Source organism: Neovison vison, chromosome 9 (assembly GCF_020171115.1).
Source record: "Neovison vison isolate M4711 chromosome 9, ASM_NN_V1, whole genome shotgun sequence".
Lineage (NCBI taxonomy): Eukaryota > Metazoa > Chordata > Mammalia > Carnivora > Mustelidae > Neogale > Neogale vison.
The window spans coordinates 20,164,431-20,190,418 of record NC_058099.1 but is presented as its reverse complement, the minus strand read 5'-3'; the positions used below and the strand labels follow the sequence as shown (position 1 = coordinate 20,190,418).

Below are 25,988 nucleotides of genomic sequence, written 5' to 3'. Positions count from 1 at the left end.
TCAGGTCATGATCTCAGGATCATAAAATCGATCCCACATCAGGATCCATGCTCAGAGGGCAGTCTGCTTGAGATTCCCTCCCCCTGCTCCTCTCTCCACTTGTGTGCTCTCTCCCTCTCTCTCTCTCTCTCTCTCTCAAATAAATAAATAAATAAAATCTTTTTTTTTTTAGATGGAAAAAAATTTTCTCAAACAAATTTAATAAAAAGGCACAGTCTTCCTGAATTAGAATATTGGACCAGGAATTTAAAAATCTGAATTCCCATCCCAGGCCTTCTAACTCACTCTGAGCTTGGGCCAGCCTCCTAAATACCTTGTAGAAGGAGTGATTCAAACCCAGATATCCATTAAGTACTGCTGGGGATACAGAGGTAAGGAAAGCACAACCCTGATCTCAAGTTTGAATTAAGCATTTTTGTTTGTTTGTTTTGCTTAAACACCAGTTTTTAGGTGTATTTATAAAATGTATTGACCCCTCTCCCCAAAGATTAACCAGGAAGTGGCAATTTTAACAATTTCTTTCAAATCACCAGTAATTTGGGGGGCGCTGGGTGGCTCAGTTGGTTAAGCATCTGCCTTTGGCATAGGTCATGATTGCAGGGTCCTGGGATAGAGCTCCGCATCCGGCTTCCTGCTCCACGGCGGGGTGTGTGTGTGTGTGTGTGTGTGTGCGCTGGCTAGGCTACTTTTCTGTCTCCTCTGCCACTCCCCCTGCTTGTGCACATGCACGCTCTCTTTCTCTCCCTCTGTGTGGCAAATAAATAAATAAATAAAATCTTTTTTTTTTTTAATTATCAGAATTTTGCTATAGAGATGATAATTTTTATATCCAGGTATACCCATACTAATCTGTACTAATGAATGCACTGTAAATATTAAACTATAAAAATTATTAAAGTTCGAAGTTACAACCAGGTTACATGATAGGTGTGATGCTAGCAATATGAATTGAATATAGTTTTAGGACAAGTGGTATAGTGTTTTTTCTGTCCAGTCACTAAAAACAGAAGAATGTCAAACACAATTCAAGAAATATCTGAAAACCTTCTATGTGTAAGGCACTATTCAGGGTGTTGCCTGGAATAGGAAGATGATTAAGTCATTGTTGTCCTCAAAGTGCTTATAGTTGAACAGTGGGGATAGTTGAACTATACAAATAATTGTACTAGAAGACAGCAAAGTAAGTCCCATAAGTAGAAATTAATTCTTGTAGGTTTTCAAAGGAAGAAGAGATTATATCTTGTTTGGAGGAGTATGTGGGGTTAGATAATGGGCTTTGAAGATGAGTGGAATTTCAAATGGAAATGGGGAACCATGGTTCTCCAGGTTGAGGGGGTGGCTTTGGCAAAACCACAGAGACAGGAGAGAAGGCACAAATTTCTTACAAGACCAGAGTTGCCCTCTAATTTGATGCAATTAGGGCCAATAGTTGGCCAACTAAAAAAAATAAGTTAAAAAAGGGAATCATACAGTTATTACTTACACACAGATCTTAGCCATTTGATTTTAACTTAAAGCATAAACATCTTTTTGCCAGTCTTTAAAATAAGCCTTTTCGTGGGGTGTGGGCCCCAAGGATCTGTGAACTACAGCATGAGGGCCAAACCTTGTCCTAGCCTTCTGCCTGTTTCTGTAAATAGTTTTATTGGAACATAGCCATGCTCATTTGTTGACGTATTATCTATGGCTACTTTGGCGTACAAGGTAGGGCTGAGTAGTTGTATGTATCTGTGTGACTCATCTTTATCTAGTCTTTCCAAAGCTTTCAACTTGGTTTTCATACAAACAACTATCAGTCCACGTAGTATAGTAGCTTAATTCTTAAGCTCTGGAACCAAATTGTTTTGCCATTTATACAGATCTTGGGCACATTGCTCAGTTTTCTCCTTTGGAAAACAGGGACAATGATATAATCTAATTTCTAGGGTTCTTGTGAAGATTATAGGAGTCAGTTCATGTAAAGCACTTAGAATAGCATCTTGCAGGTAGCAAGTATTAGCTGCTGCTGTTTTCTCTTGTCACACTTAATTGTTTTATGTAATACTTTATTAAATTATATTCTTAACATTAATAAGCACAACTGGCACAAGTTGATTTCTGAACAGACCTACCTGACACTTGATGAGGACACAATTTCACTGAGGGAGAGAAAGAAGTTTTAATTCCATGATATTAGAGACTAGACTGGTTAGTGTGTTAATCAGTTAAGAGAGTTCTGTGGGATCGTTGGCTAAGAGTATAAAACAACAGAATACCTAGGGAAATAGCGGATTAAAATTGAAAAGGAGGGGCGCCTGGGTGGCTCAGTGGGTTAAAACCTCTGCCTTTGGCTTGGGTTGTGATCTCATGGACCTGGAATCGAGCACCGCATCAGGCTCTCTGTTTGGTGGGGAGCCTGCTTCCCCCTCTCTCTGTGCCTGCCTCTCTGCCTACTTGTGATCTCTCTCTCTGTGCCCAAAAAAAAAAAAAAAAATGAAAAGGAGACCAGGACCATATTTGTCTAACAGCTTGAAAGCCAAGGGGATAAGTTACTTAGCTATGTAGGAAGTGGGATTATTTATTCTAAATGACATGATTGATATGAAAAAAATCCAAATGGTTTAGGAGTATATGACATAAAAAGTAAGTTTCCTGTGTAAGTATCTGCTTCATCTTCCTTCCTTCTTTCCTTCCTTCCTTCCTTCCTTCCTTTTCGAAGATTTTATTTTTAAGAACTCTTCCCACCCAGCATGGGGCTCAAACTCATAGCCCCGAGACCAGGAGTCCTATACTCCACTGACGGAGCCTGCCAGGTACACCTCCACTTCATTTTCCTAGTAGTCCCTAGAATGTGGAGTTGTTGGTGAGGATTGAATGAGATAAGGCATGGTAAACACTACTTGGGAAAAAGGTATTAGTCCTTAAAGGCTGCAATCCAGTTTTTCTTTGGATTATAGTTACAATTTTGCATTGAGAATAATAAAGGTTCTAAGTGTTTACAATGACAAGATGACTTTAACTAGTGAAGATGTCAGATAAGTCAGTGACCAGGCATCCACCAGGTAACTTTGCCATTTAAAGTTAGCAAGCCAGGGGGTGCCTGGGTGGCTCAGCGGTGAAGCAGTATAGATCTTGATCTCAGGGTCATGAGTTCGAGCCCACTTTAAAAAAAAGAGTTGGCAAACCAGGCATGACTGGGGAAAACGGAGGGGAGAAGATAGGGCAGGTTAATGATATGGGCCCTCCCACATGCAACTTTAGCATAATAAAGCCATTTAGAAAGTCAAAAGTACTCTGTAGTTTGCTACAAGAGTCATCAAGAGGCTGATACTTAATATATTAAAACGAGCCATTTATGCCAAAAGAAAGCTTATAGTAGGGGCTGGGAAGGAAATGCTTTTGAAGTTTTGTGGCTTTGAGTGGTATTTCAGCTTTAGGTAACATCCCCAAGCAGAGGAGGGGCCCATCCTTAGGAATGCAAAGCCCTGCGGAAAAGGAAAGGGTTGAGAAGGGTCCACCCTACCTCTTTTCCTTTACACAAAGGCCTTAGGCTTTTGTATACAACCTGCTTTTGTAGGTTGAGAACTTAATGCAGTACAGCATAGTGAGATAGAAACGCAGCATAGTGAGATAGAAACCACATTACAAAAGTAAACAGGAGAAATTATTTGGAGGGAATCTATACCTTATAGAGAGCAAATCTAGCAACCAGTGAGATGTTAGAGGACCTTTTCAGCCAGGTTGAGTCTTCCTCCCAACAGGTAGTAGAGGTGTTAATGAGACTGTGCTGAGTGGTCAGTTTTGAAGCAGTAGAGCACCTACAACTTAGTCTTTTGGTTTTCAAAATCAAAGTTAAAGGCCTGCTGCTAACTATGTACTTGCAGGCCCCCATTCCTCTCTCCTACCTTTTTTCCTCCCTACCTTTTCTGATGACTTTTTATCAGCTCCCACACAACCTTGTGCAGGATCTGTATCTCAGTACAGCATATACTGGTTTTCATTATTTGTATGTATCCCTTCTCCAGACTGGGCTTCTTGAGGATAGGGGTTCATCAGAGTTCCATCACTCCGTAAGTACACAGTACATTTGAGTGAATGAATGACGAGCGTGAGTTCCTCAGAGTCACACAGATAGTAAGTCCCAGATCTAGAACCCAGGGCTTCTGATTCCTAGCCCAGTACTTTTCCACCACACAATGCAGCCTCCATCTGAGGTATTAAACAACTTTTTTCATTTTTGTGTATATTCTTTCAGAGCATTTTCATTAAGTCATCCTTTATTAATTAAAAGGAGGGCGGAGGGGCGCCTGGGTGGTTCAGTCAGTTAAGCATCAGACTCTTTGGTTTTGGCTGAGGTCATGATCTCAGGGTTATGAGATCAAGCCCCACGTTGTGCCCAAGCTGGGCTGGGGCGGGGGGCTCTGCTTAAGATTCTCTCTCTCCTTCTTACTCTGCCCCTCTACCTGTATGCACACACCCTCAATAAATAAATCTTTTTTTTTTTAAGGGGAGAGGGAGGAGTAAAATGCTATTTAAAATGTTTTCTAGTTTCTGCCTCACACCAAATTAATTCCCAGTATTCACAGGCAAACCAATAACATTATGATCTAGATGATTAAAATCCTGTATAATGTTAACTAAAAGAGAATTTAGGGACGTCTGGCTGGTACAGTCAGTAGAGCATGTGACTCTTGATCTCACGGTCATGAGTTCAAACCCTACACTGGCATGGAGCCTACCTTAAAAAAAAGGAAAATTTAAGCAAGGGGAACCTTTGTCTGCCTTTGATTATAACAGGAAGGCAGTTAAAGCAGTGTTTTGGTGATGTGTGTTTATCTGATTAGCTTGTGTTCTTTAAATCCAAGAGTAAGAGGCTCTATACTTTAAGTAACATGAAAGTGAGCCCTATGTGTGACTGGGACATCTCCTTTTAGAGATTAATTGTGTCGTCTAATGAATAAGCAAACTATTACTAATTATATTCCATCCCTACTGCGCCTTAGAAAGTATTTCAACGTATTTGATTCTTACAACCCTGAGATTGACATAGTGTAGGTATTTTTATGTTCATTTTGCAATAAAGAAACTAGCCCTTGTTGGGTTTACGTTATTTGCTTTGTGTCCTGTGGCTAACGTGTGGCGCTTGTGTCTGTAGCTCAGAGCCTCTCATGTCTAGTCCAGTGCTTTTTCTACTCTTACCACACTGTCTATAAAACACTGACATCTACATAAATCATACTAAAGCACGCACGGTTAGCACGTTGGAAACGTATCAAGACTGCAAAAGGATCCAGTCGGAGGGTACGAAAGGGTGTATCTCATGATTGCCGGATTTCAGGATATGGCTTAGCCGACAACAAAGGGTGTCCGAGAAATGGAGTATAGTAGCTGAGAGATCCACTCCCCTTGGACTTAGGCCCTTCTGTCATTGCATAACTAAAAGACCTTTTCAGTTTGTTTGCTTGACATATCAAATTTGAGTTGTCCTATTCACACCAGGCAAATAAATGCTTCACTAAAGGCCTTTGTGAAGAATGTATTTGTATACTTGATCTTCTTTGTACAGAAAGGTGAGAGTGGGCAAGAGAAACAGGAATGTCTATGTTATTTGTCACTAAAACAGGAAATGTAAAGCTCAGAAATTCCCCCTGCTTAGCTGCTTGCCAACAGACCCTCCTGGAGAAATGGGAGGTTTGGGGTAAGTGATTAGACCACTGTTGCAGAAGCCTTATAGGAAAAGTAGATGGTATGGGTTCAGTGACTAAAGAGTATATTAGGGTCATTGTTTAATAACGTGGGCCTCAGCTTCTTCACCTGTAAATTAGGGGAGTTGTACTTAATAATGTCATTTTTGAAAATAGGAAATATATTCACATGGTTCACAGTTCAAAAGATACAGAAGGATATTTAGTGAAAAATGTTCCTTCTACTCCTACCCACATCTGACCGATTTCCCTCCTACAAATCACAATGTTATCTCTTTCTTATGCTCTCACCCCTAGAGATAGTATAGGTGTTTATAAATAATGTATATATACTTTTAACCCTATTGAATTTTTTTTTACAAATGCTAGCATACAGTACACCTGCTTTTTTTCATCTCATAACTTGGAGATCATTCATGTAAGTATATAAAGAGTTTCTTCATTCTTTTTTTTTAAAGATTTTATTTATTTATTTGACAGAGAGAGAGATCCCAAGTAGGCAGAGAGGCAAGCAGAGGGAGAAACAGGCTCCCTGCTGAGCAGAGAGCCCAATGTGGGGCTCAATGCCAGGACCCTGAGACCATGACCAGAGCCGAAGGCAGAGGCTCAACCCACTGAGCCACCCAGGTGCCTATGAGTTTCTTCATTCTTATTTATGGTTGCAAAGTATACCATTTTATGTAAATATGATAATTTATTTAATCCATGCCTAATCAGTAAATATTTATGTTGTATTTTCAATATTTTGCTATCACAGTCCTATGACAGATAACTTTGTTCATATAACATTTGATACATGTGTCAGTGTGTCTTTAGGACAGATACATCTGATCCTTGAACAAAATGGATTTGAACTGTGTGATTCCACTTACAGGTGAATTTTTTTACAGTATAACACTGTAAATGTATTTTCTTTTCTTTATGATCTTCTTAATAATTTTATTTTCTCTAGCTTACTTTTAAAAAGAAAAAAAATTATGTAATTATTTTTGAAAAAGAGGAAGAGAAAAAGAGAGCACCAGCAGGGGGAGGGGTAGATGGAGAAGCAGGCTCCCTGTTGAGTAGAGAGCCTAATGTGGGGCTTGATCCCAGGACCCCGGGATCATGATCTGAGCCAAAGGCAGATGCTTAACCGACTGAGCCACCCAGGCATCTCTCTAGCCTACTTTATTGTAAGAATATAGTATATAATATATATAAGGTACAAAGCATATTAATCGACTATGTCATCAGCAAGGTTTCCAGTTGGCAGCAGGCTCTCAGGAGTTCAGTTTTGGGGAGTCAAAAGGTATACAGAGATTTTTGATTGCTTCGAGGTTGGTGTCCCAACCACCATGTTGTTCAAGGATCAACAGTATTTAGAGGTGGAATTACTGGCTCAAAGTATCTGTACAGCAGACAGATAATTAAACACTCTTCTACTTTTGGTATTCTATGAGATTTTAATTGTGAATGAACAGCTAAAGAGATGAGAAGGTATCATTTTCTTGAAACATCTTAATTTTTTAAATTGATTTCTTCATTTGTGAGAGTGTGTGTGGGAGGAGCAGAGAGAGAAGGAGAGAGAGACTCCCAAGCCGACTCCCGGGTAAGTGCAGAGCCTGAAATGGGGCTCAGCCCCACTACCCTGAGATCATAACCTGTGCCGAAATCAAGAATAAGACACTTAACTAACTGAGCCACCCAGGCACCTCTGAAGCATCTTAATTTTTATCTCTTGTTATTCAGAAACTACATCTTTAAGTAAGGGCCAAGTATAGACAACCTCACCAAAATAATGTTTAATTACAAATTTGACCAAAGTCACCTACTACATCACGATCCTATAGATTTTTCTAGTGCTGTTCAGTGTGCTGTATCACTCAGGAGTTAATTTGTAAGGTGAATGCTACAAACTCAGGACAAAATGGGACGGGCTTCTAACTACTTTCACCAATACTTACCACACAGAGGATTCAGAAAATTAGCTATTTATTGCAGTCCATCCATGTAAGGAATGAAAGTGGAAAAATCCAGGAAGAGAGGATAACTGAAATGTCTGTTAGTGTGTGGTTTTCACTGGCTTGCCAGGTTTTTGGTGATTGTGGAAAGTGATAATTTTGTGAAATGAGTGGTACCCATTTTCAGATATCTTTTTGAGGAACTAGGGACCACAAAGCAGATCAGAAATCTGTCATCCCCCCGTGCTTCTTGACTAAACCTACTCACCTTCCTTCCATTTCTCACCTCCATCATTCTCTCTCTATGTGCCTTAAGCCATTTGTGAAATTTGTTCTGTAAATAGGTTTCAATCAGAGCCTCTATCCTCTTCATCTCTGTATTTCCGATAGGCCCTGGGCAGAGGGTACTTGATAAATACTCATTGAATTGAGTTGGGTAGATGTCAGAGTGATCTTTCCTCTGTTTGGCTGCTCTGAAGGTGCCACATCGTTCCTTTTCTCACCACAATGTGAACACTTTCCAAGCCACCCCTCTGCACACCTAGTATGATTTAGGAAGGGACAAAAGGCCAAGTAAACTATTTTAAAGAAGGGTGTGTGCATGTGTGTGCGGTTTGGTGTTTAAGGAAGTGTACACACACTTTCCTTTTGGCTCCCACTGCCATTCCTTGTGCTGTGGTTAAAAATTCGGACCTCACTTACTTAGCTACATGCTAGTGGGAGCTATAGAATTAGACATACCTAAAGAAATAACCGAGGAATAGTCAACTCAAAATAAACGTGTATCTTTTTATTCCCACAAATCTCACGTGTATGAAATCATAAAGATAAAAGGGAATACTCGATGAATACAAACTCTGGCTTATAAATAATGTTGTACATTTAGAAGAGACAATTGAATCAGTGTTGACTTTTCTAATTTTGGAATAAAGAAACTTGTCTTTAGGCCATGCTTTGAGTACATAGACACTCTGTGGGATAGGAGATGGCTCAGCTCACTTGTGCATTCTTAACTCCCAAAGTTACAGGTGAGAGGATGACAGGCCACACATGCAGCTTAGCCAGGTAGGTCCCATCTTTTTAAATATAAACTTTCTTGAATGCCAGGCTCCCAAGGGACATTACTTTTGGGTAGCTTAAGGTGGATGTCTCACTAGGCTTCCTTCTGCCTGTTATTTTTACAAGGGCCATAAGTTTTCTAGCAACTGACCACAAAGAGAGTTTTCTTTATTATGGTTTCAGAAATACCACAGTGTGTATGGTCCTATATTGTAGTTTAGAATTAAAGGGCAGAATTAGTACCCCTTCCCTGCTCTTAAAAACTAGGATGTAGAAAAGATGGGATTGGCAAAAACATAATGTATCATATTGGCAAAAACATAATGTGTCAGGCGCCCTTAAAGTTTATGTTCTTAAAAAATGTATATGACATTCGAGGGAAATGCAAACACAAACTGGACGCTTGAAGATATTAAGGAATTATTGTTAATTTTTCAGGTGAGTCAATGGTATTGTATTTTGTTTGTTTCTTCTAAAGTCCCCTTCTTGGGGCACCTGGGTGTCTCAATGGGTTAAGCCTCTGCCTTCAGCTTGGGTCATGATCTCAGGGTCCTGGGATCGAGCCCCACATCGGGCTCTCTGCTCAGCAGGGAGCGTGCTTCCCCCTCTCTCTCTGCCTACTTGTGATCTCTCTCTCTCTCTGTCAAATAAATAAACAAAATCTTTAAAAAAAAAACCAGAAATGAGATACAGAAATACATACAAATAAAATGTTTTAATATCTGAAATTTGCATTAAAATTATGCAGGTCGGGGCACCTGAGTGGCTCAGTGGATTAAAGCCTCTGCTTTCAGCTCTGATCATGGTCCTGGGGTCCTGGGATCAAGCCCCACAAGAGACTCTCTGCTCGGCTCAGCAGGGAGCCTGCTTCCTCCTCTCTGTCTCTGCCTCCCTCTCTGCCTACTTGTCTGTCAAATGAATAAAAAAAATCTTTTAAAATAAAATAAAATTATGCAGGCCATGGGAATGAATGGGATATGGACTAGACAATGCTGGCCTTGAGTTGATAATTATAGAAGTTGGGCAATGAGTACATTTGGTCTACTTTTGTATATATTTGAGATTTTTTTGATAAATTATGATATCTTATTTAGTGTTTCTTGATTATGAAATCTAAACACTAAATATACCTGTGGCCTCAATGATCCACACACCATATTATACTCTCTCCACCTTCATATCCTACCCACTGGGCCTGCCTGCCCTTTCCTCTCTGGCCCTATCCATTCTAATGAGGTGACTTTTAGAAAGCCCTGAGGTGGTCTTCTTCTTTTTTTTTTTTTTTAATTTTATTTATTTATTTGACAGACACAGATCACAAGTAGGCAGAGAGGCAGGCAGAGAGAGAGGGAGAAGCAGGCTCCCCACTGAGCAGAGAGCCCGATACAGGGCTCCATCCCAGGACTGCGAGATCATTACCTGAGCTGAAGGCAGAGCCTTAACCCACTGAGCCACCCAGGTGCCCCAATCCCCTAGGTCTTCTAAGGTTGGTGGCCTGTAAAGCCAACCAATGTGATTGCAGAATTGGAACTTTCAGTCCCCAGCCTCCCAGGAGGAGAATGGGGCTGGAGATTGAGTTCAGTCACCAAAAGCTGAAAATTTAATCAATCATGCCTATGTAATGGAACCTCCATTAAAAAAAAAGAAAAGAAAAAAAAGAGTTTTCAGCTTGGGGAACCAGAATACTTGCATGTACCACTGTGCCAGGACAGAAACTCTTTTGTTCAGGACCTTCCCTCCCTTCGTCAGTCTATTAATTCATACTGTTTAATATCCTTTGTAATAAACCAGTAATCTGTTGAGTAAATGCATTTTCTTAGTTCTGTGGCCTGCTCTAACAAATTACTTGAACCGAAAGAGAAGGGGTTGTAGACACTTCTGATTTTATATCTAGTCAGAAGTGCGGGTAATAACCTGAGTCTGTAATTAGCATCTGAAGTGGAGGGCAGTCTTCTAGGACTCAGCCCTTAACCTGTGGAATCTGATACTGTTTCTGGTGAGTGTCAGAATTCACTTGAACTGTATGAGGCCAAGCTGGTGTTGGCAAATTACTTGATGGAGAAACCACCCATAAAATGCATCTTTTATAATGAGAAGACAGGGTGAGAGAAGCCTGAAACTTTGAGACACCTCAAAGAATATGGATGCAGATTGGAATCCAATTAAAGCAAATTACTGACCACCCAATTCAACAGAAGTAAAGGACATCCCTGTGGGTGAAGTTAAATGGCTGGGATTCACTAACTCACCCCGAGCACTCCCAAAATGAGAACAGCAAAGGTTAGAAAGAAAGGGGAGCTATGGAGCAAGGGGGTAAGAGATGAAGACCGAGAACTGAAGTTTAGAGAAAACAGTAGATGAGGAAGTAATAATGCAATACAGTATTCCAGGGTCACTGTATTTGCTCACAGCATTACGAGATCGGTGCTACGGGCAGCCCTAGCTTTGAGGAAACTAACTTGCCCTCTCAACTACTATGCTGTCACCTTAGTGAGTTCCTCGTAACAGTCCTGAAAACAATCCTGTGAGGTAGCTATGTTTCTTACTCTGATTTTTAGAGCTGAGGCACAGAGATATTAAGTAATTTGCCCAAGGGCCTACAACCAGCAGGTAGGGTTTTACCAGTTAGAGAATGAATATGCTCCTCGCGTCCTTGGAGAGCCGCCATAAAAAACGAAAGGGAAAATACTTTCTGCCCACAGCTTCCTACTTGTGGCTTTTTGTTCGCTTTTGGTGGGCTATTTTGGATCTCAGACCTTCTAATCTCAAAAATGTAAGAGTTCATGGTTAGGGACAGACCTTGGGAGCAAATCTTACTTTCACTAATCATGTTGGGAAATATATCCAACAATTTCTTCACGCAGAAGTTTGGTGTTTTCATTTGTACATTTCCTGTTTGAGATCTGTCTTTTTGGTAGTTTAGTGACTGTAATTCACAACCAGTCCAGAAAAGTAAGACTACAGGAGATTCCCCTTCATCTGGAACTCAGAGATTTTATTCACATAGTAGGTTAAAACAACAACAATAAAAACAAAAACAACTCTATCAGATCCAGAAGATGAGCCATTTGGTATTAAATAGCCCAGAAGGTTCTTTGATTATCAGGTGATAAATTTTAAGTGAGGCTAGGTTAGCTCTCTGACCTTTTGGAATACCACAATAAACAAATGCTTTATTTAGTTCCTGGTTGAATCTTGACGTTCTTTTCCTGTTTCTTTTTCTTTTTTTTTTTTTTAAGCTCTCACTTGTTAAACATCAAATCCTGAGAGTCTGTGTACTGTGTATCGTATATCTCTGTAATTTAGAATTATGGTTCTCGGGGCGCCTGGGTGGCTCAGACATTAAGCGTCTGCCTTCAGCTCAGGTTGTGATCCCAGGGTTCTGGGATCAAGCCCCACATAGAGCTCCCTGCTCAGCAGGAAGCCTGCTTTTCCCTCTCACACTCCCCCAGGCTTGTGTTCCCTCTCTCACTGTGTCTTCTATCAAATAAATAAAATAAAATCTTAAAAAGAAAAGAATTATGGTTCTCAAAGTTTAGAGTATGTAGGAATTTCCTAGATAGCTTGATAAACAGCTAAATTCTGAGGCCCATTCTCTGCAAGGAGAGTCACTGGTCTGGAGTAGAGTCTGTAATTTTCATTTTTCACCAGACATCACAAATGATCCTGATTCAGACACTTTAAGAAATCCTTGAGCTAGAAAGAAATTAACATGTATTATTTACTATGTATGTCATTAATGTATCAGTCACTTTCATATATTTTTACATTTTGATGTTCGGAATACTGTGAGATTTTGTTTCCTAGTTGTTGTTGTTTTTTTTAGATTTTATTTATGTATTTGACAGACAGAGATCACAAATAGGCAGAGGGGCAGGCAGAGAGAGAGAGGAGGAAGCAGGCTCCCCGCAGAGCAGAGAGCCCGATGCGAGGATCGATCCCAGGACCCCAGGACCGTGACCTAAGCCGAAGGCAGAGACTTTAACCTACTGAGCCACCCAAGAGCCCCATGTTTCCTAGTTTTATATGGATGCATTATCCCACAAAGTTTTAGTAACTTTTTCTGAGCTTCAGAGGTGTCATAGCCTTATGACAGCACTCTGACTCCCAGACCAGGAGGGCTCTTGCTCTTAGACTGTTTCTGCTTCAGCAAGGTAGCTCTCAGAAGAGAACATTAACGGGCGCCTGGGTGGCTCAGTGGGTTAAGCCGCTGCCTTCGGCTCAGGTCATGATCCCAGAGTCCTGGGATCGAGTCCCACATCGGGATCTCTGCTCAGCAGGGAACCTGCTTCCTCCTCTCTCTCTCTGCCTACATGTAATCTCTCTCTGTCAAATAAATAAATAAAAATCTTTAAAAAAAAAAAAAAAAAAAGAAGAAGAGAACATTAAGGGCGCCTGGGTGGCTCAGTGGGTTAAGCCGCTGCCTTCGGCTCAGGTCATGATCTCAGGGTCCTAGGATCGAGTCCCGCATCGGGCTCTCTGCTCAGCAGGGAGCCTGCTTCCCTCTCTCTCTCTCTCTGCCTGCCTCTCTGTCTACTGTGGTCTCTCTCTGTCAAATAAATAAATAAAATCTTTAAAAAAAAAAAAGAAGAGAACATTAAGATTGGTGGATTGGAGGGTCACCTGATTGACTCAGTCAGAAGAACATCTGACTCTTGGTCTTGGGCTGTTGAGTTCAAGCCCCATATTGTGTGTAGAGATTACTTAAAACATTAAAAAAAAAAAAAAAAAGGTTGTGAGTTGGAAAATGTTATAGAGCGGTATGAACAGCATGCTCTGAAATGTGTTTGATAAAGCCACTGAGATGTTAGAATGTCTAAAGCAATCAATTAATATTCACAGCATCTCTAGAAAAGTTAGGTGTGCATTTGTTTCTCATGAAAAATATCATATGCACCTAAACTTTTCTAATTGAAATTTAGGCCCTAAAGATGAGTTATTTTCTTTACCGAGGAAACTGTGACCATAATAATTAAATTACCTGATGTAACAGAAAAACCTAGGCTAATAACCAAAATTTCCTCATTTTACTAAAATTCTTTCACAGTAAGGGCTAAGGATGGCTGCAACCCATGCGCTGCCAGGGAATTATCCAGAGGTCTGCTGCCGAGTCAGTGGTTGAGAGCAATGGCTCCTTGTGACAACATTTAGCATTTAGAAAGTTTGCACAGAGACATAATACTCAGAGGTGACCTGGTATCTTAAAGGAGTAGAATAAACAATGACATTTTTAGAAGTCTGAAAATATATAGTGGAAATGGCATTTTGGGGATTCGTGAATTTGAACAGTTTTGCTGGAATGTGGCCTGGAGCTCAGACCACATGGAGTCTTTTCTCACCTTACTTAGAGCCATGCAGAGGTCGAGCAGTCAGGAATACCGCAGGTAACCATTTTAGCCCAGACTGTGTGCCATAGCATCGCAGAGGGCATTGTAAGCCACAGCTGCTGTGCAGGTAGTGACAGGCAGACTTAGTTCCTGCTGGACAGCTTAGTGTGGGCAAGGACTTCAAGACTTGGCAGGGCCCTTGGATAACAGGACATCAGTTCACCCTGAAAGCAGGGAATAGCCTCTGCATAGAAACAGGTCCACATTTCTTTCTAAGCCACTCTCCATTTCCTTATCTCAGTTTTCCCGGATTGTACCCAGAAAGCAAAGTATCTGACTTTGTGCAGAGAGACAGGGACACAAGATAGTTGGATGAAAGTACCATGACATAAGTAATAGAACACTAGACTTGAGGTCAGAATCTGGATTCTGATCGCAGACTGTCACTACACTGACTGCCACATGGCCTCAGCTCGTGTGTTAACCTTGTGTACCTCAATTTTCTGTCTGTAAAATGAGTAGCCATTCCTGTTTAACCCAGGCCCACCTTTCAAGTGCCATTAAGTTTGGAAACAAGCTACATTGTTGTAGCTCGGCAGAGAATAGCCTGAGAACATGCCACAAAAGTAAACGAGGTAATTATTGGACCCAGACTTGGAATCACAAATATTGGATGCCTGAAAGGTATATTAGACTATACAGAGCCTAATCTAAGGCTTATGATGCATTCTATAAACAAGATGTGAGTTTTCTTTGGTCTCATTATTGAGCACTCACAGAGCATAGTGATAACTCACTGATGCCAGAGGGGAGGTGGGTGGTAGGATGGGTTAAATGGATTATGGGGCCCTTGCTGCGTTGGGCACCGAGTGTCATGTGTGGGTGTTGAGTTGTTGAATCGTGGACCTGAAACTGGTATTACACAGTATGTTAACTGAGTGGGATATAAATAAAAATTTTTAAGTAGTAATAATCGTAACTCAGTGAGGGAAATGATCGGAGAAATCATCGGAGCCCGGGTGGCTCCGTTGGTTAAGTGGTTGCCTTTGGGTCAGATCATGATCCAAGGACCCTCAAGCCCACCAACAGGGAGTCTGCTTTTGCCTGTGCCTACTCCCCCCACCACCATTCATGCTTGTGCTTGCCCTCTCTCTGTCTCAAATAAAATAAATAATATCTTTAAATAATAACTCACAGAGTAATAATCCTTTTACATATTTTAGTCTTTTTTTTCTCAGTATTTCTTCCCATTCATTATTTCATGTGAATCATGTAATGACCCTGAAGGAGAATAAGACCGATGTTATCTGTTCCCCTGAGTTCTAGAGGACACATTGAAATTCAAAGATCAGAAGTAGTTCTCAAAGAGTTAGGGTGATTTTTGCCTCGCAGGGGATTTTTTGGCCATGTCCGGAGACATATTTTAGTTGTCACAACTGGGACAGTGCTATTGGCATTTGGTGGGTAAAGGCTAGGGGTGTTGTTAAACATACAACAATGGACAAAATAGCTCATACGACAATAAATTACTCAGCTTCAAATGTCAGTAATGCCAAAATTGAGAAACTCTGAGATAGCTGTTTTTTTTTGTTTTGTTTTGTTTTGTTTTTTTTAAGATTTTATTTTATTTATTTGAGAGAGAGAGACAGTGAGAGAGAGCATGAGCGAGGAGAAGGTCAGAGGGAGAAGCAGACTCCCCATGGAGCTGGGAGCCTGATGTGGGACTCGATCCCGGGACTCCAGGATCACGCCCTGAGCCAGAGGCAGTCGTTTAACCAACTGCGCCACCCAGGCGTCCCATGAGATAGCTGTTTTATCCACAAGAACACACAGCGATAGAGTTGGATGGACCAGAATCCAGATCTTAGACTCAGTCTAATGTGTTCTCCACTGCCCTAAATCATTTGAGCATTAAAGGCTAGAATCACACAAATTCTGGATTTACTGCTACTGTTTTGAGGAGGCACAAGTGAGAAGTGGGGTTTGTTTACATCACTGTTGAAGATTTCCATGCGTAGTACAGATTGTGTAATCCGATAAAAATCTAACACTTGCCATGTGCCTCACAGTCTGTTGTCCATGCCCTGCAGGGATCTTGGTCTACCTTTATCATATTTTTCTATGTATTGAGTAAATACCAAATTTGAATCATTTATCCAGATACTATTGAAATCTGGACACAGCCCTTTAGCAGTCTCTGTACACAGAACCTACTGATAACCTAAAGAGTTTTTATAGGAAATGTCACCAGGACACTCAGCTGGAAATTAGCAGAGCTGGAATTTGAATATCCTCTGACTCCAGACTCCTGCTCAGCACTATTCTGTAAGCTTAACTCTCACCAGCAAAGGGTGGTGTGAGACTTGAAAAGCTCTTACAATCCAAGATAGCCTGTATCGAATATTCTTCAGTTTTGCCCTTCAAACCATTTTATAACCCAGAAATTAGAAGGTTCTTTTCCTTCCTAAGTTTTTAACAGATGCTTTATGGTTTTGGTAAGTTAAAGGACTATAGCTCATGGTTCCATAAGGATTTTTTTTTTGACAGACAGAGATCACAGAGAGGCAGGCAGAGAGAGAGATAGGAGGAAGCAGGCTCCCTGCTGAGCAGAGAGCCCGATGCGGGACTCGATCCCAGGACCCTGAGATCATGACCTGAGCCGAAGGCAGCGGCTTAACCCACTGAGCCACCCAGGCGCCCTCCATAAGGATTTTTTTTTCTGTGAATGCCTCACACAGGAACTTGAGCAGAAGAGCAAATAAAGTCCACTCTGGGGCACCTGGGTGGCTCAGTGGGTTGAACCTCTGCCTTCGGCTCAGATCATAATCTCAGAGTCCTGGGATCGAGTCGCACATCAGACTCTCTGCTCAGTGGGGAGGCTGCTTCCCCCTCTCTCTCTGCCTACTTGTGATCTCTGTCTGTCAAATAGAGAAATAAAATCTTAAAAAAAAAAAAAAAAGTCCACTCTGCATAGCAACAAAAGTACTCTGTGAGAAGGTAAATCTGGTATCACTTCCCTGCTTCTTAGTCTTCTTAAAATGATTCAATGTGTTCTATTCATATGACCTTGAATGCTCTTGGTTCTTATTTATTTATTTATTTGACAGGGAGAGAGACAGCGAGAGAGGCAACAGAAGCAGGGGGAGTGGAAGAGGAAGAAGCAAGCTGCCCGCTGAGCAGGGAGCCAGGTGCGGGGCTCAATCCCAGGACCCTGAGATCATGATCTGAGCCGGAGGCAGACACTTAATGACTGAGCCACCCAGGCACCCCCTTGGTTCTTTTCTTGCCTAGGGATGCTGCTCCCTTATTTTTCTACCCAACTCTAGTAATTCATCAATCTGTCTGAAGTTACCTCCTTAAAGAGGGCTTCTCTCTTCTCTGCACCTGCCATCCCCCGTCTAAATGAGTTTTTTCTGTGTTTTTCTCTGCCACAGTACCATGTTGAGTTCCTTCATACCACTTATTGTGATTGGTAATTGTATATACTTAAACACATTATTTATTTGTTTACATACTAAATGAGGGCTTCCTCTTCCTAGAGTAAGCCCCACAAAGGCAAGAATCTTGCCTTTTGCACCTGGATCCTTGGAGGCAGATACCAAAAACTAAATGGATTTTGTAAGAATTAAATACTGTTCGGGTGCCTGGTGGCACAGTCATTTAGCATCTGCCTTCAGCTCAGGTCCTGATCTCAGGGTCCTAGGATCGAGCCCCATGTCAGGCTCCCTGCTCAGCAGGGAGTTTGCTTCTCCTTCTCCCTCTGCCCCTCTTTTGTCTGCTTGTGTTCTCTCTCTCGCAAATAAATAAATAAAAAATAATAATAAATTGTTAAAAAGAATTCAGTGCCTTTCAAATGAATGAATGTTTATTGAATGTTCTTCCAGAGGCAGTAAGGAGGTAGAAATTAGAAAGTTTACTTGTCCTCAAGGAACTTGCTGTGTAAAAATAGTATTTTATATCGTGTATTTTAAGAACTGTAAGCCAAATTTTCCGTAAGAGAAGATTACCAGGGAAATTCAGAAATGAGAGATTTCCTCTGTCAAGAATCCAAGGAAAACCTGATGGAAGAGATGGCATATTAAGTAAGCCATAAAGAACGAGCTAAATTGTAAACTCAAAAGAGCAAGGGCCATGTTTTAACTTCACCCTAATTCTGACACATTTAAGTGCAAGATAAATGTTGACTAAATGATGAGAGGATTTACACATATTCAGGAAGTGGGGGGGGGTCATTACAGGGAATGACATAAGCCAAAAAATCATACAGGTGTCAAAGTGCTCAGTTTATTCAGGAAAAATGAATAGGTCAGTTTGGGTGGAATATTTGTGAAAAGGATTAGTTTGAAATAGGCTGAAGGGTAAGTCAGTAACAGAAAGACATAAATGCCAGATAGTGAGCATAAAGTGAGCATAACCAATATCAAAAGTTGGATATAAAGTTACTAAGGTTTTATGGGGCACCTTAGTGCTTCAGTCATTTAAGTGTCTGTCTTTGGCTCAGGTCTTGATCCCCGGGTCCTGGGGCCCTGAGTCAGGCTCCCTGCTCAGCGGGGAGTCTGCTTCTACTCCCTCTACCCCTGCTCATGTGCTCTCTCTCTCTCTCTCTCTCTCAAATAAATAAAAAAATTCTTAAAAAAATACTTAGGTTGAGGCACCTGGGTGGCTCAGATGGTTAAACGTCTGCCTTGTGCTCAGGTCATGATCCTGGGGTCCTGGGATCAAGCCCTGCTTTGGGCTCCCTGCTCAGCAGGAGGTCTGCTTCTCCCTCTCCCTCTCCCGATGCTTGTGTTCCCTCTCTTGCTGTGTCTTTCTCTCTGTCATATAAATAAATAAAATCTTAAAAAAAAAAATACTTAGGTTTCTTGGGACACCTGGGTGGTTTAGTCAGTTGAACGTCTGACTCTTGGTTTCAGCTGAGATCATCATCTCATGGCCGTGGGATTGAGCCCTGCATTGGACTCCATGCTCTGTGGGGAATCTGCTTGAAGTTTCTCTCCCTCTACTCCTCCTTCAACTCGCTTACTCATTCTCTCTCTAAAATAAGTAAATAGGGACGCCTGGGTGGCTCAGTGGGTTAAGCCTCTGCCTTCGGCTCAGGTCATGGTCCCAGAGTCCTGGGGTCGAGTCCCACATCAGGCTATCTGCTCAGCGGGGAGCCTCCTTCCCCCCTCCCACCCGCCTGCCTCTCTGCCTCCTTGTGAGCTCTCTGTCAAATAAATAAATAAAATCTTTAAAAATAAAATAAGTAAACAAATCTTTGATTTTAAAAAAGAGATACTTAGGTTTCTCTTTGCAGACAATTGTTAGTTCAGGGGAGTAGAGCCTAAAATGCAAATTACAGCTTTGAAAATATATGTAAAAGCTTTGAGCACTTGGGTCCATTATCAACATCATCACCACCAAAAAGCAAGATTCAGGTCCCTGTGAAACACCATCTGTAGTTGGCTTATCTGGAAAGAGAGTGTTTGCTTTCTTACATTTCTAGAAGAAGGCAACACACTAGCCTGACAAATCCCTAGCCGTGTTCAGTTAGTACAGAATTTGTATGTCACTGAAGGGTTCCTTGCAGTGCCTTCTGAGGTCCTTTCGGTTCTTAGATTTCTGTGACCCACCAATTAAGGGACAGCGCACTCAGGTTTCAATTTCAGATGGTCTGCCTATAGCTGAAAAAATGTCGCCTGCATCTCTTTCCAGGCCTAATTGTGTTTCCCCTATCTTTTCTCAATTCCGTTCTATCATTGTGATGACCGAAATATGCCCCGATTGAGAAGATCATAACATTTCAAGGTATTTTGTGAGACCTAATCCAAGCTGGGGTTCTTGGGAAAGGCACATTGCGTTCTGAATGTTCAGAGGGCTTAGCAGGAGACCTCGGAAGATGAGGAGGGTTTGTTGCATCAGAGATAATAAGGATGGGTCTTCCAGACTGAAGAAACAGTGTGAGCAAAGATAGACGGAAAAGCGTGGGATTTGTCCAGTTCAAGCTTTGGCCATTGGACTTGTTTGACTGGTATTCCAAGTATGTGCAGGCAGGAAGGTAGGTTGAGGCCTTTGTTTTAGAGATCTGTGATCTCAGAACCAGGAAGTTAATAGACAAGGGAGAGGTTGGTAGGCAGTGGTTTTTTTGTTTTTGTTTTGAGCAGATAAGTAGAGCCATGCCTTTGGTAGATTAATTTGTCATTGGCATATCACATGGGGTGAACAGGGTGGAGGGTACTGTTAGGAAAACCCATGTTTTTAGGGATGCCTCGGTGGCTCAGTTGGTTAAGCTTCAGCTCAAGTCATGATCCCTGGGTCTGGGATCGAGTTCCGCATCGGGCTCCTTGCTCGGTGAGGCACCTGCTTCTCCCCTTGCTTGTGCTCTCACTCTCTCTCTCAAACAGATAAATAGGTGAAGTCTTTGGGGGGGGGGGGAAGCCCATGTTTGTAATAGAATTGCTGATGGCAAAAACCGGAGGCAAATTGGGTGAATCTTCTCATGTACTTGGGATTAGGAAAGTGATCAAAACCATGACTTTTAATGGACACCAAATTGTGACATTGGGTAAATAACAAGGCAGGTTGAACAGAATACGTTCTGGGCGGGGAGTGAGGATAGGTAAGTTCTAGCAATGCGACCTCCCCAGCTTTCTAGAATAACATTGAACAGGAATCAAGCCCCACATCAGGCTCCCAGCTTGGGGGGGAACCTGATTCTCCCTCTCCCTCTGCCATTCCCCCTGCTTGTGCTGTCTGTCAAAAGTATTTTCAGGTTGGTCTTATCTTACAGTTTGGTCTGTTTTCTCTGTTGTCCCTTTCTAGAAAGTTGCACTTATCCAGGTTTAGTGCCCTAGAGGTTTGATTCATATAAGGGATCTGGATTTGGCATTTCAAGCCCCTTGAAGGTCAACAGCAGTGTATTCCTTTCTTCCATATTTTTTTCCTTTCATCCATTTTTAAAACAGGTGCGAATTTTTTTTATAATCTCCTTGCACTCGTGACCAAACAAATATTTTCTAAAAGTATCAATGAAGGCAAACTGGGCCAGAATATATGAATGTTAGATTCTCCCAAGCACTTTGTGAGTTCATACTCTAGGTTTCCATAAAATGAATAAGTAGAACTGGATGAGTTTGTAACCCCTTCCAAGTCTTAAAAAGTTCAACTTGTTTATGTTATCCTATATCATCTACATTTTGCTACTAGTAATATAGAGCTATTGAATACTTTCTAGGCATATCCATCAAATATTACTGTATAGCATTTCACACTCACTACAGTGGCAGAAAGAAAACTGAGGTTTGCCTAGTGTCTCATTAACAGATTAAGGAATTGATTTGTCTGTCTTAGTCTAAGTTGCCAGGAAAGAAATGCAGAGAAAGATGATTCATTTTAGCAAGCACTTACTACTATGTGCAGGATGTTAGAAAATGAAGGAGTTTATGGGTTAAAAAAGACGGGTCAGGGCGCCCAGGGTGGGGCTCAGATAGTTAAGCATCTGCCTTCAATTCAGATCATGATCTCAGGTTTCTGAGATCGAGTCCTACCTCCTTCTCCCTGCTCAGTGGGGAGTCTGCTTCTCCTTCTCCTCTGCCTCTCCACTCAGCTTGTGCTCTTGCTCTCTCTCTCTCTCTCTCTCTCTCTTTCAAATGAATAAATAAAATCCTAAAACTTAGAACTTAAAATCCAATAGTAAGGATAGGGATAGAGAAGAATTATATTCTCCTAGAACCTGACCTAAAAAAATGTAGAATTAAGTTTTAGCTCTGGGTGAAACTTGACTAATCATATAATTCAGTGTTTATACAGTTAAGGAAAATGAAGCTATAAAATAGAAAATTACTTGCCCAATATAGCATTTATCACCTGCTTCCCTTTCATGTTTAAACTTGCTCTCTTTCCTTTGTATTTTGTTGCTTACATGGTAATAGCATGGCCCATTCATGTTTGCCCAGAAGGCATAGGTGATCTAGAGATTGGATAATGGCATTTTAAAAATTAAGTTTGTTGGGGCGCCTGGGTGGCTCAGTCAGTTAAATGTCTGCCTTTGTCTCAGGTCACGATCCAGGGCTTTCTGCTCAGCCGGCAGTTTGCTTCTGCCTGCCTGTCCCCCTGCCTTTGCACTCTCTTACTCCCTCAAATAAATAAATAAATAAATAACCTTAAAATATTAAAATGAAGTTTGTCTTTAGCATGCTTTCTCTTGAAAATGATAAGCCTCTCTGACTGGATATTCTCTATATAATGGGTTCTATGCAATGACCTGTCTTGCCCCATCGGGCTTCTTATCCATCTTGCTCTGTCCGAGCAGCTTAATGAGGTGGACTGGACACGTGGAAAGATGAAATTTAAGATAGACAGGGTGACCTTGAACCCCTATCGGGAAACAAAGTTCTTGTCTTAATCTGATTAGAATCAAATTACAAGTTTGCTGTCTGTCTTGTGTGGATCCTTAGAATAAACATAGGGCAGCTCCTGAGTTACCATCCTTTTCTGCTAACATAGCTCTTCTTAGGCAGGAACTTCTCAGTGAAAGAGCTACTCTCGGGAACTCGGAGCTGCTCTTTTATTTTTCTAAAAACTTGTCAGTCCATGCCACATTTCTTGTTTCCCTAGATCACTGGCCACTCATAAATGAAGGCTCTTTAAGTTTTAAATGTAATTGTTTGAAGTAGTTTTCCCCTTTATGACTCTGGCTGTTGGCTACTTGTGGTGGAGCCCATCAGTCTGATATATGAGTAATTCAGTCACGTAGACTCTGCTATTAATTGGAGTATGGAGACCGTGCCTAGTTTGGTTTTTTTCCATGAAAGGTGCTTTTTCAGGGAATCAAGCTCAGCCTATACAAAGTAATAGAGCTCACTTTGGTAGATGGTGAAGAAAATTAAAATAATATTGAAACCAGCGAATAATCACAACCTTAATTCTTTGCCAAGTTCTATTAACATTTTCTCATATCAGCCCCGCCATGGCTGTAAAGAAAAACCAGGAAACATTTGTTATGGATGATCCCTGGGAGTTATTTTTATTATCAACAAAGGCAAAAAGTTACAAGGGAAAACAGTGACCTTTATTTTATTGAAGATTTTTTTTCAAGATTTTTATTTATTTATTCAAGAGAGAGAGAACATGCTGGGATAGGGGCAGAGGGAGAGGGAGAAGCAGGCTCCCCAGTGAGCAGGGAGTCAGACATGGGGCCAGGACCCTGGGATCATGACCTGAGCCGAAGGCAGATGCTTAACGACTGAGCCATACAGAAGCCCCAAAGAATTTTTAAAAGGATAAAAATCTAAATGATTTTGTTTTTGTCGGTAGTCGTGGTAGTGATGTGGTGGGGTTTTGGCGATTACACTCCTAAATTCTGACTCTCTTTATAAACCTATAGTCATAGCAAGTGCCCTGTCATCTCTTATCACCTGCCAAAGATATTCAGTGGAATCTGTATGTGTTTGTCTGTGCGTGCATGTGTATGATTTTAGGGTCTTTAACACTTCTTTTTCTTATTGACCCAACCTATTTTTCTCTCTACCTCAACTTCATCATTTTACTGACTGTGTTTAGTACATCATTGGAGCAGAACTTTGTTAGGTTTTTGCCAGTTCTGTCTGAGAACCTGTGTAAGCCTTTGATTTACTCCAGCCTACTACCTTCTGTGAATATAATTGGTAACATTAAGTATCTTTATGATCACTGTACACCTCAAGAAAGACATTGGCCAAAGAAGGACAGCTACAGTATCCAGAGGTGTGGTTACATTCATACAATTGTGACCAAATTTCTGCCAGTCAATTTGGAGTACCAGAGTGAGGCCAGGGTTGTGGGGTTGAGTGTAACAGCATCATAGCCTTCAAGGAGAAAGGTCTTCCCCCTATATATTCATCATACTACCCCTTCTCATTTACTGGGAGCTACTACTTTTTTTTTTTTTTTTTTTTTTTTCAAAACAATTCCAGTATATTGGGTTGGAATGCCAAGGGGTGGAGGAACACCTAAGCCCTGTTTTATTAATGCATTATAATCTCTTTACTTCTACATCTCCTTTACTGCCTCCCTCCCCAAAGGACAGTGTGAGTGTGGAATTCATAAAGCCATCAAGAGAATTTTAAAGTTCACCTACGGGGGCACTTGAAACAAGGCCAGAGCTGTTTCTCAGAATATCTGCTGACCCTGTGCAGGTCATCAAAAGGCAGGATTAGTCCAGTTGAACTGGTTGCTTGATCATGAGAACAGAGTCCATAAGCATGAATCTCTGTTTATGGTAGTACAGTGTCTGTGACCTTGAATTTTCCCTATCTGTGCCTGTCTAAAGCTTATAAGTAACCAATAAAAATAAAAAATTACAAGAGCAGAGGAGCAACGAGATTTGTTTTTGTTTAATGGTTCTACAAATCTAAAAAGGAACCTGACCTTAATCGCTGTCAGAAGAAAAACTTTCTTCCTAATCTTCTTTATCAGGAAACTCTGTAGGTAGTCTCCAAAAGAATTGTGTGAGACTCCAGATTTTATCAGTCTGTGCTGGAGAACAGAGACAACGTGGCAGGTGTCTGACCGCTTCTGTGTAGTCTTTTTGTGGTGGGTCTAATCTCCGTAGTCCCTGTGGATTACCGTTTCTTATCCATCATTGTGTAGTACCAGGGAAATAAAAAGGAATTGGAAGTTTAGAATAAATCTATTAAAAGTAAGGTCAGTGCTAAGACTCAGGATGGGCCTGAGCATTCAGCCTTCTTGCCCATTTCCTAACTTCCGTTCATAAATTCATGTTTATTTTGCTAAAGATGCTAGACTTTGCAAACAATCCGGTCCTCTCGTTAAGCTTTTCATTGTGCCCTTGTTGGGAGGTAGGAGGTGGACAGGAATAGAGGAAACTTCTTTTTTGATGGGCCTCAGAAGCAGACGGAGAAGGAATTAGACCCTTGAGTATAGGAAAGTTTTGGAAACTATGTGTATACGTGCTGCACAATACTTATGAAGTGGGGGTAAAGGGGAGACAAAATGAAATGCAAAGCTTATGGTGTGCAGTGTGGACTGTGCCATCTCGTTTTCCAGATCTAATAGTCTTCAGGGCAAGAGAAACAAGTTGGCCTGTAGCCAACTTAAGTATACTCAACTGAAGATGAGATGAATATTCCCTAGAAACTGAAGAGCATAAGCCTTCCTGAGAACTCAACTTCTTAGCTATTCTATGTGAACTGAGTTTCACAGAAACACCCTTAACATATTTCCGGGGAATTTCCTACGCCAGAAGAAGGAGCTCTTATGACCTAGAGCTGTTCTGAACTATCCATGTGAGTATTGATAGCCACTTTGTGGTCTCAGGAGACAGGATAATTGGGAAGGGCCTTGAACAGTTGTCTTGGCTAGAAGACTTTGTGAGAGAGAAGCAAACAGCTAATATTTTGATTATATCTTCTCCCACAAGGTTTATTCATTGGAGTTTCCTTAAGTAAGATCTTTTATCCCCTCATAGTACACACAGTGGTAACACTGCCATTTGTCGGGCATTGTGCTAGATGCTTCCTAAGCCTTTTATCTCCTTCATGCTCCCAGCAACCTCCGGGATCTGCTAGCTCCAGAGACGGTGAGGGACTTGCCCTCAGGGAGGGCGACTCGACTCCAGGGAGGGAGTTGTACAACCTGAGCAATCAAAAGTCCTGTATAGACGTAGATGTCATTGAGCTTCTCACTCCATTCTTCAATACAAAGATGCTTCGCCTGTATGGATCTCTCTTAAATTCTGTTAGAGAAAAGGAGTTTGCCTGAACTGGCAAAAATGTAAATGAAAGGGACGCCTGGGTGGCTCAGTTGGTTAAGCATCTGCCTTCGGCTCAGGTCATAATCCCAGCATCTTGGGATGGAGTCCCACATTGGCTCCCTGCTCAGTAGGGAGTCTGCTTCTCCCTCTGCCTGCCATTCTGCCCGCCTGTACTCTCTCTGTCTCTCTGACAAATAAATAAATAAAATCTTTTTAAAAACGTAAATGAAAATACTGTGTTCCTAAT

The 25,988-nt window shown here is 41.4% G+C and overlaps 1 protein-coding gene across 2 annotated transcripts in view; it reads left to right on the top strand.

The window, feature by feature from the left end:
- The window catches only part of SLC31A1 (solute carrier family 31 member 1), a 40,191-nt gene that overhangs the window by 2,221 nt on the left and 11,982 nt on the right, over positions 1–25,988 (top strand). The window contains exon 1 of one of the 2 annotated variants that reach the window (XM_044265103.1): positions 350–371. The exons of the other annotated variant lie outside the window; for it this stretch is intronic. The gene's annotated coding sequence lies outside the window, so the exon portion shown is untranslated. Of the gene's footprint in view, positions 1–349; positions 372–25,988 lie in introns of those variants that run through there. 2 annotated transcript variants of the gene reach the window in all.